The sequence below is a fragment of the Muntiacus reevesi genome, chromosome 7 (assembly GCF_963930625.1).
Source record: "Muntiacus reevesi chromosome 7, mMunRee1.1, whole genome shotgun sequence".
NCBI lineage: Eukaryota > Metazoa > Chordata > Mammalia > Artiodactyla > Cervidae > Muntiacus > Muntiacus reevesi.
Window position 1 is genome coordinate 10505435 of NC_089255.1, and position 14987 is coordinate 10520421.

A 14987-nucleotide genomic window follows, 5' to 3' on the forward strand; every position below is an offset into this window, starting at 1 on the left:
CAAATTAATTGCACATATTTATCTTCCTTTTCTGAAACTACACTAAAATGAAAGGGAAGGGGAAAAAGAAGGTATAAACCCATAACCACGAAGAATAGAAGTGACACCAGCGGATAAGTAATTTTAATACAATTTTCAAAGAAGTAAGTTGGAAGAAGGAACAGTACGTGACGTGGCAAACGCAAGGAAACTAACTGCATGGTGCCTGCAAAAAGGAAAGTGAGTGAACAACTTGCTGGCCAGAACTCAGAGACCCAGGAGCTGCAGCAGAGAGTGTGAAGCATGGACCTGAAATTAGGGAATTGCCTGAAAAGTTCAAGCACCAGAGCAATGAGAGTTCCCTTCCCCCTTCCCACCACCAGAGTCAATTACTTTCCCCAGTAGCAGAAAACAAGGGTGGAGCACTAAGAAAAATGCTGCAAACCCTCCCTTCATGGTTTTCAGTTTAGAGCGGGTACATGCCTCCTAGATACATAACGGTGTACACTTTGCTCTCAGAATGCCAAAAGGTATATACATTGGAAGACTGCTTTTTAGAGAAACTGAACAGTCTTAAGGAAAAGACCTACAGTGTCAGAGAAGAGATTTCTGCTTAGTGACACCTGGAAACCACCCAAGAAGCTGGCCTGTTCACCACCTAAATGCCTAACATGAAGCCGACTGGTGACAGGACTCACTGGGTCACTGAGAGCTTCCAACCAGCTTTCTAGCGTCTTAAACACACAGATGGGGATCACCAGACACTCTAGGCAAGTTTAGGATCATGCAAGAAGAAGCCAAACAAAAAAGGAACCCCAAAGAAAGCTTAGGGAACATAAAAGAATCTCAAATTGATGACATGTTGAGAAAGAAGACTTGGAAATTTAAAATTAAGTGAAAATTTAAAATTCAGTAACTGTTAGAAGATGAAGTCAAAGTAAATTCCTTAGAAGGCAAAAAAAAAGAAAAGAAAAAAACTGGTAGGTTAGACAAAAAGGTTACTATCCAACTAACAGTTCACAAAGAGAAAAATAGAAGATGATATTTTTTTAAAAATAGAAGGAAATTTCCCAAACTTATGGAAATTTACAGACTGAAATGATCCAGCAGTGACCAAAAGATCAAAAAAAAAACAAAAAAACAAAACACAAGCAAACAAAAAGCCCCACCCCGCATCATTGTGAAATTTTTGAACCACACAGGAAAAAATCCTAAAATGTTACAAAGTGGGGAAAGAGTAACACATGAAGGCAAAGAAAGGAATCAGAAACAAGCAGGAACACTGGAAACCAGAATAGATCTGTGCCTTCACAGTAATGACAGAAAATTACTTCCTGTCTAGAGATCTAGACTCAATTGAGGAGGAGGGCACTTTCACATATGTCTCAAGTTATCTCCTACCTAGTCATTTTCAGGTAACTACAAGAAAAGGAGCTTCAGTAAAATAAAAGAATAAATGCAGAAAGCAAGCATAGTAACCGGAAAATAAGATATGATGCCTGCCCACATTCCCCCCCCCCCAAAAAAAAATTAGGGAAAGTCTAATATGAGGATTATATAATATGCCTAAGGAGTAACCAATCCATATTGGAGCAGGAATGCAGAAAGCTACAGATTTTTTACAGTTAAAAAAAAAAACCTGGAGTGGGCATACTGATATTTGAGCATCTGGAAAACACCCATAGATATTTGATGGGGTACAGCAGGCAGAATTCTAAGATGGCTCCAGGATTACTGACTCCTGGTGGACATTTTCTGCATAAAATTCTCCACCTTCAAACAGAAGGTTACCCTGGGTGGTCCTAACTTATTTAGGTGAGTCCTTTAGAAGATGATAAAGAACCAAGAGGGGCTCCTCCTGCTGGCCTTGAAGACAACGCCACTGAGTTCTATTTGTTGCTGCTGCTGTTTAATCGCTAAGCTGTGTCCAACTCTCCTGTGACCCCTTGTACTGTAGCCCGCCATGCTCCTTAGCTGCAAGGAAATGAAATCAGCCAACAACCATATGAGCTTTCAGGGAGATGCTGGTCCACAGATAAGACCCTAGCCCCAGCTGCCACCTTGACTGCTGCCTCGTGAGACCCTGAGCAGAAGACCCCATTAAGGTCCCTGGACTCGACTCACAAAAACTAAGGTAAGTGGGTGTTGTCTTACAGCCACCAAAATTGTGGTAATTGTCACCCAGCAATAGAAAACTAATACTATAGCATGTGGACAAACTTAAGGATATCTAGGCAGGATAAACAACTTAGACAGAAATTACACTTCCTCCAAACGCATAAAAACTTCAAGGGTCAAAGCACTGCCAGGTAGTTTCAAGAATAATCCATTCAGAAATGCCAGAAAGCAGAAGTCACTCTGCACAACTGTAACTGGCAAGCACTGCCAGAAGTAATCAGGTTTAAAGAAATAGAGATTAGTTTCAAGTTGCCCTGGATCTTTTAGCTTGTAAAAAAAAAAAAAAAAATTAACAAGTTCAATCAGAATTTCTCCCTTTATTTCAAAATCACAATTTTTCACAACTTGCAAGCAAAGAACAAAAAGGTTTCAAGAATCATCTAAGCTTTTGAACAGACAAGTTTTTCATGTATGCACTTCATTTTTCAAATGATGCTAAGTAAGGTCCATGGACCAGCAATGTCAGCATTACCTAAGAATTTAATAGAGCAGCAAATTCATGGGTCCCACTTACAGACCTACTGAATCAAAAACTCAGGCTGAAGTCTAGCAGTCTGTTTTTAACAAGCCCTCCAGGTGAATGGACCGCAAGTTCAAACTGAGAACCACTGATCTAGTGTCCATTTCTGCCAATGCCCTGCCATGCTCTCTGGGCTTCCTTCTTGAGTCAAGTTTTCAGCACAGGGTTTTGAGAACTCTGGATATGAATGCCTTCAGGCAGGGCATGCCCTCTTCACTTTGCCACGGTCTCCACCCGTCCTGACTGACTTCTACCTTACACATTCACACACTTTTCTGCTCAGCCAATGATAGCATTAGAGTTTGGGACCTCAGGGGAAAACAATTCAGGAAGAGTAACAATTTTAAAACTGGATATGATATGGCCCAACGGACTCTTATGAAAATTCTAGGAAATTAAACAACTTACAGCTGTCTCATGATTCAGAAATTGTACTATAGGCTGTAAGTGATCCTTCCACTTGTAGGTCTCATGGTCCAACATTAAGTTTCAGAAACATGCTTTAAGATAACATCCCAAGCATTCTTATTCCAGACTGAGCTCCTCAGAGAAGCAGACGCTGCTGACTTACGTGTCCTTGAGGCTCATGTGTCCAATAACTACAAAGGCAGTTAACAAGGCTCTGACTGATGGAATTTACACTTTAGAATGAACTTTGGAAATTATACAAAACACATGTAATAACATTTCAGTTCATTCATGAGAAAGATATCAGTGTATTCAAAACTAAATGCATTGAGCAGAGATTTGAGCACACTAAAATGAGAATGCAGTTTCTTTCAGTACCATCTAAAAGGAAAACAAGATATGTTTAATTAAAACTCATTGTCAAGATACTAAGCTTACATTGGATTCTCTTCCTTTTTTTCTTTTTTAAACTATGAGGGGTTAGACAGCAATCCCACTTCTGGGCATACACACCGAGGAAACCAGATCTGAAAGAGACACGTGCACCCCAATGTTCATCACAGCACTGTTTATAATAGCCAGAACATGGAAGCAACCTAGATGCCCATCAGCAGACGAATGGATAAGGAAGCTGTGGTACATATACACCATGGGGTATTACTCAGCCGTTAAAAAGAATTCATTTGAATCAGTTCTAATGAGATGGATGAAACGGGAGCCCATTATACAGAGTGAAGTAAGCCAGAAAGATAAAGAACATTACAGCATACTAACACATATATATGGAATTTAGAAAGATGGTAACGATAACCCTATATGCAAAACAGAAAAAGAGACACAGATGTACAGAACAGACTTTTGGACTCTGTGGTAGAAGGCGAGGGTGGGATGTTTCGAGAGAACAGCATTGAAACATGTATATTATCTATGGTGAAACAGATCACCAGCCCAGGCTGGATGCATGAGACAAGTGCTCGGGCCTGGTGCACTGGGAAGACCCAGAGGGATGGGATGGGGAGGGAGGTGGGAGGGGGGATCGGGATGGGGAATACATGTAAATCCATGGCTGATTCATGTCAATGTATAACAAAACCCACTACAATATTGTAAAGTAATTAGCCTCCAACTAATAAAAATAAATGGAAAAAAAAAAAAACCTGAAAAGAAAAAAAAAAAAAAAAACTATGAGGGGTTAGAAACCCCTCTAAATAAGTCTTGGGCTTTCCTGGTGGCTCAATGGTAAAGAATCCTTCTGCCAGTGCAAGAGACACAGGTTTCACCCCTGGTTTGGGAAGATCCCCTGGAGAAGGAAATGGCACCCCATTCCAGTGTTCTTGCCTGGGAAATCCCATGGACAGAGGAGCCTAGTGGGCTACAGTCCATGGAGTCACAAAGAGTTGGACTCGACTGAGTGACTAATCAACAAAAAATGAGTCTCCGTATATGTGAGTATCCATTTAGGGTCCCCTGAGCTAATGATAAGAGCCCCTAGGAATTAGAGGACATAGCACATGCTCTTGCCCCATATAACTGCCCCTAGGCACATCTTCCCTTTGAGCTCTGGCTCCTTATCCATAAAAGTGGAGATTAGTACTAACATTCTGATAACCAACACCAGAAGTACTCCTTACTTAAACAAGAAACCATATTTGCTATCACTGGAGTAATTACTTCTTTAGCCAGTTTTGAAAAGAAAAACAAAATTTGAGATAAGTTAAAGTTGATACAAACACATAAGTATTTATGCATATATAGGAACAGTGACAGACCCCCTGATAACTTTGTATGGTAGACATTAGTAATTTTTAATACCCTCACCCTTAAAACCCAAGATAAGTTCTAAAACTTAATCACAAAGAAACTTAAAAGATTCAGAAAGACTCAAAAACAAAATTTCAGAATTGTTGTATCCAAGAAATAAACATAGTAACATTTTAATAAATTTCTTTCAAATCTTGTTATATATACAGTATGTATTTTGTATAGTTGCAAATATATAATTTTGCACCTTGGTTTCTAAGTAACCACTGCACCATCTTTGAAAACACTTCTCAGTCTAGCTTCCTACCACATGAATAGCCTATATTTTGCGCACAGATCATACGCTAAACACCCCAAATATACTAATAAGCCACCAAGTAAAACTAAGTAGCAATATTACCATTAATGTCTTACTTCCCTCACATTAACACTGGCATAACAATAAATATCAATTCAGCATTAATAAAATACTAAATGAAAGCAACAAAGAAAACAGACAACTAAAATCCCATATATTAGCAGTTGAGTAAGGAAAAAGACAGCCCACGAAATCTAGAACCATGTTTTTCAATCAACAGAACCTCAAGAAAGATAAAAGGGTGATGTGGGAGTCTCCCCATTCAGCTGAATGCACACAGATTCCTGGCAATGGTCAGTAAACAGGAGGAGGTGGGATTCTCGTCCTGTGAGCATCAAAGGAGCGGGCAGGGTGATTAAGCAAAGCACACGAACTTGAACGTTAAAAGCCGTACGACAGGGATTCATACCTACAGAGTGAGACAGAACATGGCAGTTTTAGAAGATAAGCAAAATGGAAGCACAGGAAGGGTTAGGCCAAGTGTCAGTCACTCGTCGTGTCCGACTCTTTGCGACCCCATGGACTGGGGCCCTCCAGGCTCCTCTGTCCACGGGATTCTCCAGGCAAGAATACCGGAATGGCTCGCCATGTCCTACTCCAGGGGACCTTCCCAACCCAGGGATCAAACTTGGGTCTCCTGCACTGCAGGCAGATTCTTTACTATCCGAGCCACCCAGGAAGCCCAAACGGATAGGCTAGGCCCACTTGAATATTATTATACAGTTGGTTCAAATTAACTGTCCCAAGCTTAGTCATGTATAGACTTACCTTCCACGAAGGAACACGGACAGAAATTTTCTACTGTGAGTACTTTAAGCTCTTTGATAGTCAAATCCACTTAAGATAACTTCCGAGAGACCATTATTAAGAGCCTAATGAGGGAAACTGAAAGCAACTAGGGCAGAAAATCCCAACTCACAAAAAAGCCTTATTCAGAATAACAGTTTTAGATTTCTTAAATGAATCAGAAAGAAGGCAACACAACTTAAGATTGAGGCATGCTTAAAACTAAAGAGGGAAGGATTCAACAAGTTACCATGGAAATTAATAGAAAAATAACTGGTACATCCAACTTATATCCACCTACTAGGAATCAGGATTTTCTATACCCTAAAAGTGAGGTCTAATTCCCCAGAACCTCTCAACTTACACGGTACATGTGTGCTTTGCTATGATCTAGGTGGTTAGGACGGAGCAGGCAATGGCACCCCACTCCAGTACTCTTGCCTGGAAAATCCAATGGATGGAGGAGCCTGGTAGGCTGCAGTCCACGGGGTCGCTAAGAGTCAGACACGACTGAGCGACTTCACTTTCACTTTCCACTTTCCTGCACTGGAGAAGGAAATGGCAACCCACTCCAGGGTTCTTGCCTGGAGAATCCCAGGGACGGGGGAGCCTGGTGGGCTGCCGTCTATGGGGTCGTAGAGTCAGACACAACTGAAGCGACTTAGCGGCAGCAGCAGCAGCAGGTGGTTCGGAAACGCAACGCACAGTACCCAGAGAGACATGAACTTGCGTTATGGCCATCACCACCCTCCTACTAAGACAGGGACAAATGAGGAGCGAGTCCTTCTACAGATAGGGTGGCGGTCAAGAGCATTCTCTTCTCAGCCCTCTGGACCCTGCAGCACATGACCACGTGGATCTGGATGTGCATCAGACGTGACAAACAAACATGATTTAAAACAACCTCACAAAGAAGCAAAAGCTGCTTTGATAGGTGTTTAATTTCTGTCTAACTCTTGTTCAGTAATTTTATAAAAAGTCCTTGGTTCTTAAAACTGCTCTGCCTTGAGGAGCTGGTGCCAACTCTTTTCAAAGATAACATGGAAGAGCTTCATGTTTTATGGAAGAACATTAAAAGAAAATGTCCAAAAAGCAAAGCAATTTTTTCAAAGCTAATATTAGGTGTTAAAGGATTAAAGCAATTTTTCAAAAGTGAGAGAAAGTGCAAAAACTGTACTACGAAGAGAAAGTATTGAGTAGACTGCTAATTTTTTGGATTTTAGAATTTTATTTTCTGATACAAAAAAGAAAACTGACTTTTTGCCATCTGCCAGTAGCTTACCGTTAAAGAGAAAAGATAGTTATGTGTAAATGAAATCCAGATCCTAAGTCAAACGTTTGTTTTATATATTTGAAATTATTTTAGCTACACCAAAGCCATATTGGGCTCACAATTAGTCACTGGGGGGAAGAAACCGCACAAGAAAGAATACTTTGGTTTTTTCTCTTTGCAAGGTCATGAGAAAACAATTCAGTTTTGTGCCTGTAAAAGTAATTCTAAATTATACTTGTCCCTATAAAATTAATTCTAAATTACACCTACCAGGGAAATGAGATTTTTTTAAAACCTTTAGAAAGAAAAAAAAAAAGAAATCAATAAAAAATACAAGTGGACGGTAATGACAAACCACACAATAAAATATAACACATACATGTGAGTAATTTCCACCTCTTCCCTAGAAAATACTGCTTAAAATAAGCAGCACCGATTCTCATCAATTTCATCTTTTTTATCAGACATTTTATTAGGGAGCACAGAGATGACCAATAGTGTTAGACTTACAATGAAGAAAGGAAAATCAAACTGCAATTAAGAGCACAAGTTCACTGATAAATGTCTCTTTTAACAGAGTGATAATGGATGTCCTAATTTTATAGTATATAGAGAGAGATGTTGTAAAAATTAACATTTTAACCTCAAAGATTCAGCTCTATATGATTGTATTCACATGGTAAAGACCACTGAACGATTAGCCTTTAAAAAGTTTCACCTACTCTTGAAATGCCCATTGAGTAAGATTGGACACTTCATCTCAATTCTCATAGATGGGCTAAAATGAATATGAATACTGCCTTACCATGAGGATTCTTTTGAAATGAAGGTACCTAATGAGCATGAAACTGTACACCATCTTAAAAAGTACTCAACTTTTCAAACCTTAACAGAGAAGTATTTTTGACTTCTAGGAAAACCTCAGTCATTCCACAAACATAATGAATCTTGTATACCACAGGGTCTCTTTACTGTGTAAGCCATGGGTCATCACAAATATGCAACACAACTAGGAACTGCACATTTCACTCAACTCAACAGAGGCTGAGAAACAAAGCTCTCTAAAATGTCTTCTATTCAGTCATTTAAAAATTATATCAGGAAACACTTAAACATTTGGAACTCACGTTCCCTACTCTTTCCTCCAGTGTGTCTGATTAATCAAAAATGACAGAACAAAACCATGGATTAGCTCCAATAAATATTTCAACTAAACATGATAGGCTTGGAAAAACAAACACAGGGCAGTAGCAATGTTGGACCTTTTGAGACTCAACCACCTTTTCATCTGAAACGTTTAATCACTTAAAACTAAACTCAGTTTACAACTACGTATAAAGACACTTCTGTCAATCCCCTAACTGCCATGAACACTCCAGGTAATTATCCTAAATGCACTTTCATGATTCTCCAAAACCCTAAAAAGAAAAGTCACACTAGTCAGATTTATACTGTGCCTTCACATCAAAATTATTAAATACATTATTGCACTGGACCAAAACCAAGAGATTCCCCTAAACACACTCTCTATATATTTATATTTTGAAAAGGATTTTTTAGTGTATACACTTACTTGTCCATGATAGGTTTGCAAGTTGGTTGTGAAAGTTTAGTAATTCTATTCTCGAGCCAAGAAAAAAAAAAAAAAGAAAATTACAAGTGAAAGATATAAAAAGGGGATCAATAAGGATATTTTTTAAAAGGATTAAATGTCTATGTAATGTGACTGATCAAAAATGAGACACCTTGTTGGGCTTTTCTTGGGGGGGTGATGTTTGTGATTCCTGGTTTTTTAACTGAAGCACAGTTGATTATCAAGTGTCTTGTTCATTTCAGTGTACAGCGAAACATCAGACAAATCCCAGCGGAGGGATGTGCTACCAAGACACGTGGCCAGAAGCGTCTAAAGGGTAAAGACCAAGAAAGTCAAAGGAAGACTTTCCATTCAATGTGCCCGTTCAACCGGCTTGAGGAGGGAACGCAGGGTCCCTGTTGTTTATTGTTTTTAAGAAGTACATAATCACATCCTAACATGCCACCCATAGTCAATAGTCTCTCACTAGTGTCTGACTTTGTGATTAAATGGACTGTAGCCTGCCAGGCTCCTCTGTCCATGGGATTCTGCAGATAAGAATATTGGAGTGGGTTGCCATTTCCTTCTCCAGGCTCTCCCGCATTGTAGGCACTCTTTACCATTTGAGCCACCAGAAAAGTCCTCAAAAAAGAAAACACCAAAAACATCATCTTCCACATTCTTTCTGTCTCCCAAATGATCCCGGCTCTAACATTTGCTCCCCTCAAAAGCCAATTTCCACATTTATGTAAAGTAGCCAAGCTTGGCTTGTTGATACCATCTTACTAACAGCTTTGTGCAAGTACTCAAGTACCATAATCTTGATACTCCTACTCTCATTAAGTTTTGTACTCGGCCGAAAAATGTAACTATTCAAAAAGTTTTTATTTTCATTTTAAAACTCTAGGATCTAGTTTTTGACAAGACATTATATATCTTATTTATAAGTATAAGTAATAATATCCTACATCTTGGCATGATAACACAATTTGCTATGCCATACAGAGATCATGTTACCTGTCAGCTGACAGTGGATGTCCTAACCAGTCCATCTCACCACAAAACTGGAAAAGAAAATTTCTCTTCCTCCTTCAAATCTTGGGGCAGGGCAGGGGGGAGAGTGGTGCTCAGATAAGCATCATCAACCCCAATACTGAAGGAAAGAGAAGCTGGGAAGCAGGGAGGAAATTGCAGAAGCAAAGTTAAGGAGATGGCAGGATTGGAGGTGGAACAGACAAATTTTTTCCACTGCCTGAAGTGAGTAAATCCTGTAATCCCTGTCCATGGCTGTTATCACTGCCTGCATCACTAGGCCAAGGGAGAGGGATGGAGCCACAAGAATAAAAGGAAATAAGAACAAAAAGGAGCCAGTTAAAAGTCCTCACTATATGGAACAGGAGGTTAGAGATTAGGGTAAAAGAAACAGCAAGAGTGATCTCCTTCATGCATAACAGGCTATCTGGAAAAACAACCCTGCAAACAAAAAAGGAGTTCTTTCAAATTTCAATTAAGCGGGCTCAATTACTCCATTAATATATTAAAAAATAAACCTATTCTCATGAAAGTTTTCATCACAAGAAAAACAGGCTTTAACAATGTGAGGGGATGGATGTTATCTGGACCTGTGATCATTTCACAACACAGACACAGGCTCCCACATGATCACTGTCCCGCTGTACACCTTACAATAATACAATGTTACTTGTCGGTTATACTGCAATAAAACTGGGGGGAAAACCCATTCTCAAAAATGCAAACTCTTCTACTCTTCTTATAGTGGACAGCCTCCCAGTAGGTTGATATATATAAAATTACACTTCTGTTTAATCACAAGTCAAATAACTTTTTAGCATACACGGCAAATCTTACCAGCAACTCCATGTACCCTTTAGTTTACTTCTTGGGGAATTCCAAAACATTCTTTTTATTTCCATGCAATTTGTATGCCAGCTATAAAGTCCTTTTTAAACTCCCAAATTCACTATTCCATGGCCCTTCTGAGTGTGTGGCTCTGCTAGGAACATACCATGCTGTTTCCTGCATTTTGACCTCTGCACATAAAATGTGCTGGTCCTTAAAAAAAAAGTCCTACTCAGACAACCACACACAGCCCAACATCATCCCTCCTCTCCTAACACCCTGGAATTTTCCAGGCCTGGCTGGCTATCCACTTCCCCTACCAAGTCATGCTTCATTGTTCAGGTTTGGTGTTTTCACAGAATGCAATGTACAAAGCCAAACTTTAAATATTTAAAACTGTTTTCTCAACCTACTTCCCTGACCCTTCATGTAACTATTCTCCTTAAAACACTCCAGTGGTTCCCAGAGCTAAGAGCAGTGTTTTTCAAAATACCATTGCTAGTCCTGGGATGTTAACTCAATTTATTGCATTTCAACCATTGCTCTTTCTTAGAAATAGAACAGAAAATACCAGAGTGCATCACACAAAGGGTGTTCTTTTGTGATATTTTACCATTTACATATGTGTGCACTAGATTGTAAAGTAAAAATGTATTATCTTACTGTAACGGGTCACTGCTCAAAAAAGCTTGAAACAGACCAACTTTTGTTTGGTCCACAAAGCCCTCTAACCTGAGCCCTATAGAAGACTCTGGGCCTGTCTCTTGCTATACCCCATAAAGCCAAGTTCACATCATCAAATTATCTTGCAGTTCCTTGTCTTAATTCCTGGATACTCAGAGGCAAGTCTGGGTCAGTCCCTTGTGGGGTCACTGCTCCCTTCTCCTCAGTCCTGGTGTGCACAAGGTTTTATTTGTGACCTGCAAGAGTCTGTTTGACTCTTGAAAGTATGTTTGAGCCATGAAATAACGCTTGCTCCTTGAAAGAAAAGCTATGACCAAACTAGACAGCATATTAAAAAGCAGAGACATTACTTTGCCAACAAAGGACTGTCTAGTCAAAGCTATGGTTTTTCCAAAAGTCATATATGGATGTGAGAGTTGGACTATAAAGAAAGCTGATCGCCAAAGAATTGATGCTTTTGAACTGTGGTGTTAGAGACTCTTGAGAGTCCCTTGGACTGCAAGGAGATCCAACCAGTCAATCCTAAAGGAAATCAGTCCTGAATATTCATTGGAAGGACTGATGCTGAAGCTGAAACTCCAATACTGTGTCCATCTGATGCGAAGAACTGACTCATTGGAAAAGACCCTGATGCTGGGAAAGATTGAAGCAGGGAGAAGGTGACGACAGAGGATGAGGTGGTTGGATGGCATCACCGACTCGATGGACATGAGTCTGAGTAGGCTCTGGGAGTTGGTGATGGACAGGGAAGCCTGGCGTGCTGCAGTCCACAGGCTTGCAGAGTCAGACACGACTGGGTGACTGAACTGAACTGTCTTAATGCTGTCAACCACACTGTTCCCTCTGCCTTGAAGGCTATTTGTCTACAAAGCTCACCTGTACCCAGTTTTCATTATTTAATATGGATTACCTCCTCCACAAAAGCTTTCTTATGCTTCCCTCAGCAGTTAATGCCATATACACACTTACTTTGTATCTCTATGATCGGTTCAGTCCCTTAGACATTCCACTGTACTTATTAATTTTAGGCTTGACTGTTGACCCAGCTTCTAAACAATAAACTCCCTAAGGGAAGGAGCACATTTTACTAGTCTATGTATCAGCAGCACTGAGCTGCTATATATGGCACATGATAGAGGTTCAAAACTAGTCAAATGAACGAATAATTAAGACTTCCATCTAACTTCTCTGACGTTAGACATGTCTGAGTGGTTGCCCCTGCAACACAGCCCATTCAGATTGCAGTGCTGGATCAAGACTTCTGCATCTTAGGTACAGTTCCCGGAGAGCAGCACCCAGTAGCCTGAGACAGAGATGTCCGCTTCGCTCCCAGCAAAGAAGGTTCAGACTGCAATGTGGCAGCACCCACGTCCATGTTTCAGGGAGTTATGTGGGGAAGGCAAAGCGGAGGGTTTCTCCGGGCATCCACCCGCAGGTGAGTTAAGTCAGAAACAGTGTTATCAACCGTATTGGCAGGGAAAAGTCACATTTTAAAAATAACTCACTCTTAATAAGACAGGGGAGAGGATTTTCCCTTGTTGAGGTCAATAAGCTGGCAATATGAGCTAAGTAAAACAAAAGGCAGCATGGAATACCTCATCGAAATTATATGATCTCTGTTGCCTACTCTACTCAATCCAAAATAGCTCCTGACTTGCTGCTCTCTTTAGGAGATACTACATGGAGGACTGGGCGTCATACCTAACAGGGAATCCTCGCTGGGGCTTGGAAGCTTTTCCAAGACTTTACCTAACATACACGCTCTCATTTTTAGGGGTTCTGATACACCTGTTTCATAAACCAATCCTTCAACTGTCTTCACCGTAATTAAAACAGTTCAGGCAGCATCCAAGACACTTTGACAGATTCTGCCAACTGTCAGTTTCAGCTGTTCTTTTCCATTTCTACCGTAGTTCATAAACTCCTATTACAAGAGCCTTAATTTGTTTTTCTGCCTGAACTAATCACTCATTTTCTTTAAAAAATCATTCCTTTTGTTTCAATTTTGCCCCTAGACTTGCAATTATATCCAAAATTAAGGCAAAGGTAAACTTCTATTATGATCTAACATTAGTCAAAAAATATATTCATAAAATGTGAAACTCTTCACCCACAATATTGAAGTTTTAGATACCAGTCAGAGTAAGTACTTTAGAATTGCCTAGGTAAAACTTTAAAAGCCATTTAAAGCTCTGTTTCCCTTTGGTTTAAGTAGGTGCAGGAGGCTATGCTTATTCCATACTTATTAGGTACAAACACCGACCAAGTGTGGAAACTTCCACAAATGCCTTCTCTCGACAACTCAGATGAAACAAGTCACTGTTAATTAGAAAGAGTCATAGCCCCAGATACAGACTTGCAGAAAAATCATGCCATAAATATTTGTTCCTTTGCCTCTCAAGTCAACTTTTAAGAATTTATTAAGGACAAATAAACTAGTTTATAAGTACATTTTATTACGCTTTAGTATGTTAAATGTGTGGTACTTATTTTCATGCTTTAAAAACCAGTGTTCTTTGTACTAAGTTCCTCCCAAGCTTCCCTTAGTAAAACCATGGACATTCATGCAGCTTAAATGTTGTGGAAAACTGATTTTCTTTCACGATGCTACCACTCCACAGCCTGCAGAGAACTCAGCCTTCAGTATGAAAAACTGCCACTTGATTTTTCTTCTCTGACACGTTTTAAACAGAAGAGCTGAAGACTCTCAAGGGAAGCCATATTTCAAAGATTCTGAACAGCAGCATTTTTCAGTATTTTCTCTTATTAAAATTGGTACAATTCATCCAAAACATTTTTCAAATGCCATTATTTTCCAGCCTACATGCTTAACAACTGCTTAGAGAAAGAAATCTCTCAATCTGAGAGATTTGGTTCAAGAAACCAACCAGCAATTACAAAAATAGAAAGAGGAGAAAGAAATAACTCATTTTTACAAACTGGAAAAAAAAAAAACCCTCACCTAACACTTTGATTTTACAGATTAAAAAACAAGAGTCTACAAAGGTCAAGCAATCTGCCTCAGATCACCAAGCTACTAATAGCAGCACTAGAAATAGAATGAGGTATTTTAATTGCTCTTAGTATCCCAAATCATGGAAGTTAAATATATTCTCATCACTTTGTCATTTAAGTTTTACAAACAAGTATTGCTCTTTTTCACCAATTCCTGATGAAAGATTCCTACCACACACATTTTTAGCATTTTCAAACTTAATCAAGTTAATAAACTTCAAGCTTTAACTCCAACAAAAAGGGCAGTACTATTAGGAACTTTCCTCTGGACATTTTAAGAATGAAAGTTTAGATATGCACACCCCTAAACTGTCAGTGTATCTCCATGTCTATCTTTTCAATCTCTGTCCTTTAACTACACTTCAGATGTCTTTGTTCAACCATAAAAAAAAAAGAGAGAAAGAAAATTCTGGAAGTTCCTCTTTGACAAAAAGCGTTGAAAAAAAAATCTGTCAATGAAACAAACCAGATCATTACTCCTTTAATATATTACAGATATCAGGCTTAAATTAGGAAAAATCACAAGCATTTTATCAAGTTATTGTGTAAAGAGTTAATAAAAGGTTGAAAAATGCACTCCTGTTTGACTTTG

General features: G+C 39.4%; 1 protein-coding gene across 1 annotated transcript in view; it reads right to left on the reverse strand.

Moving 5' to 3' along the window:
* HOMER1 (homer scaffold protein 1) overlaps window positions 1-14987 on the reverse strand; it is a 126603-nt gene that overhangs the window by 110103 nt on the left and 1513 nt on the right. The window lies entirely within an intron of this gene.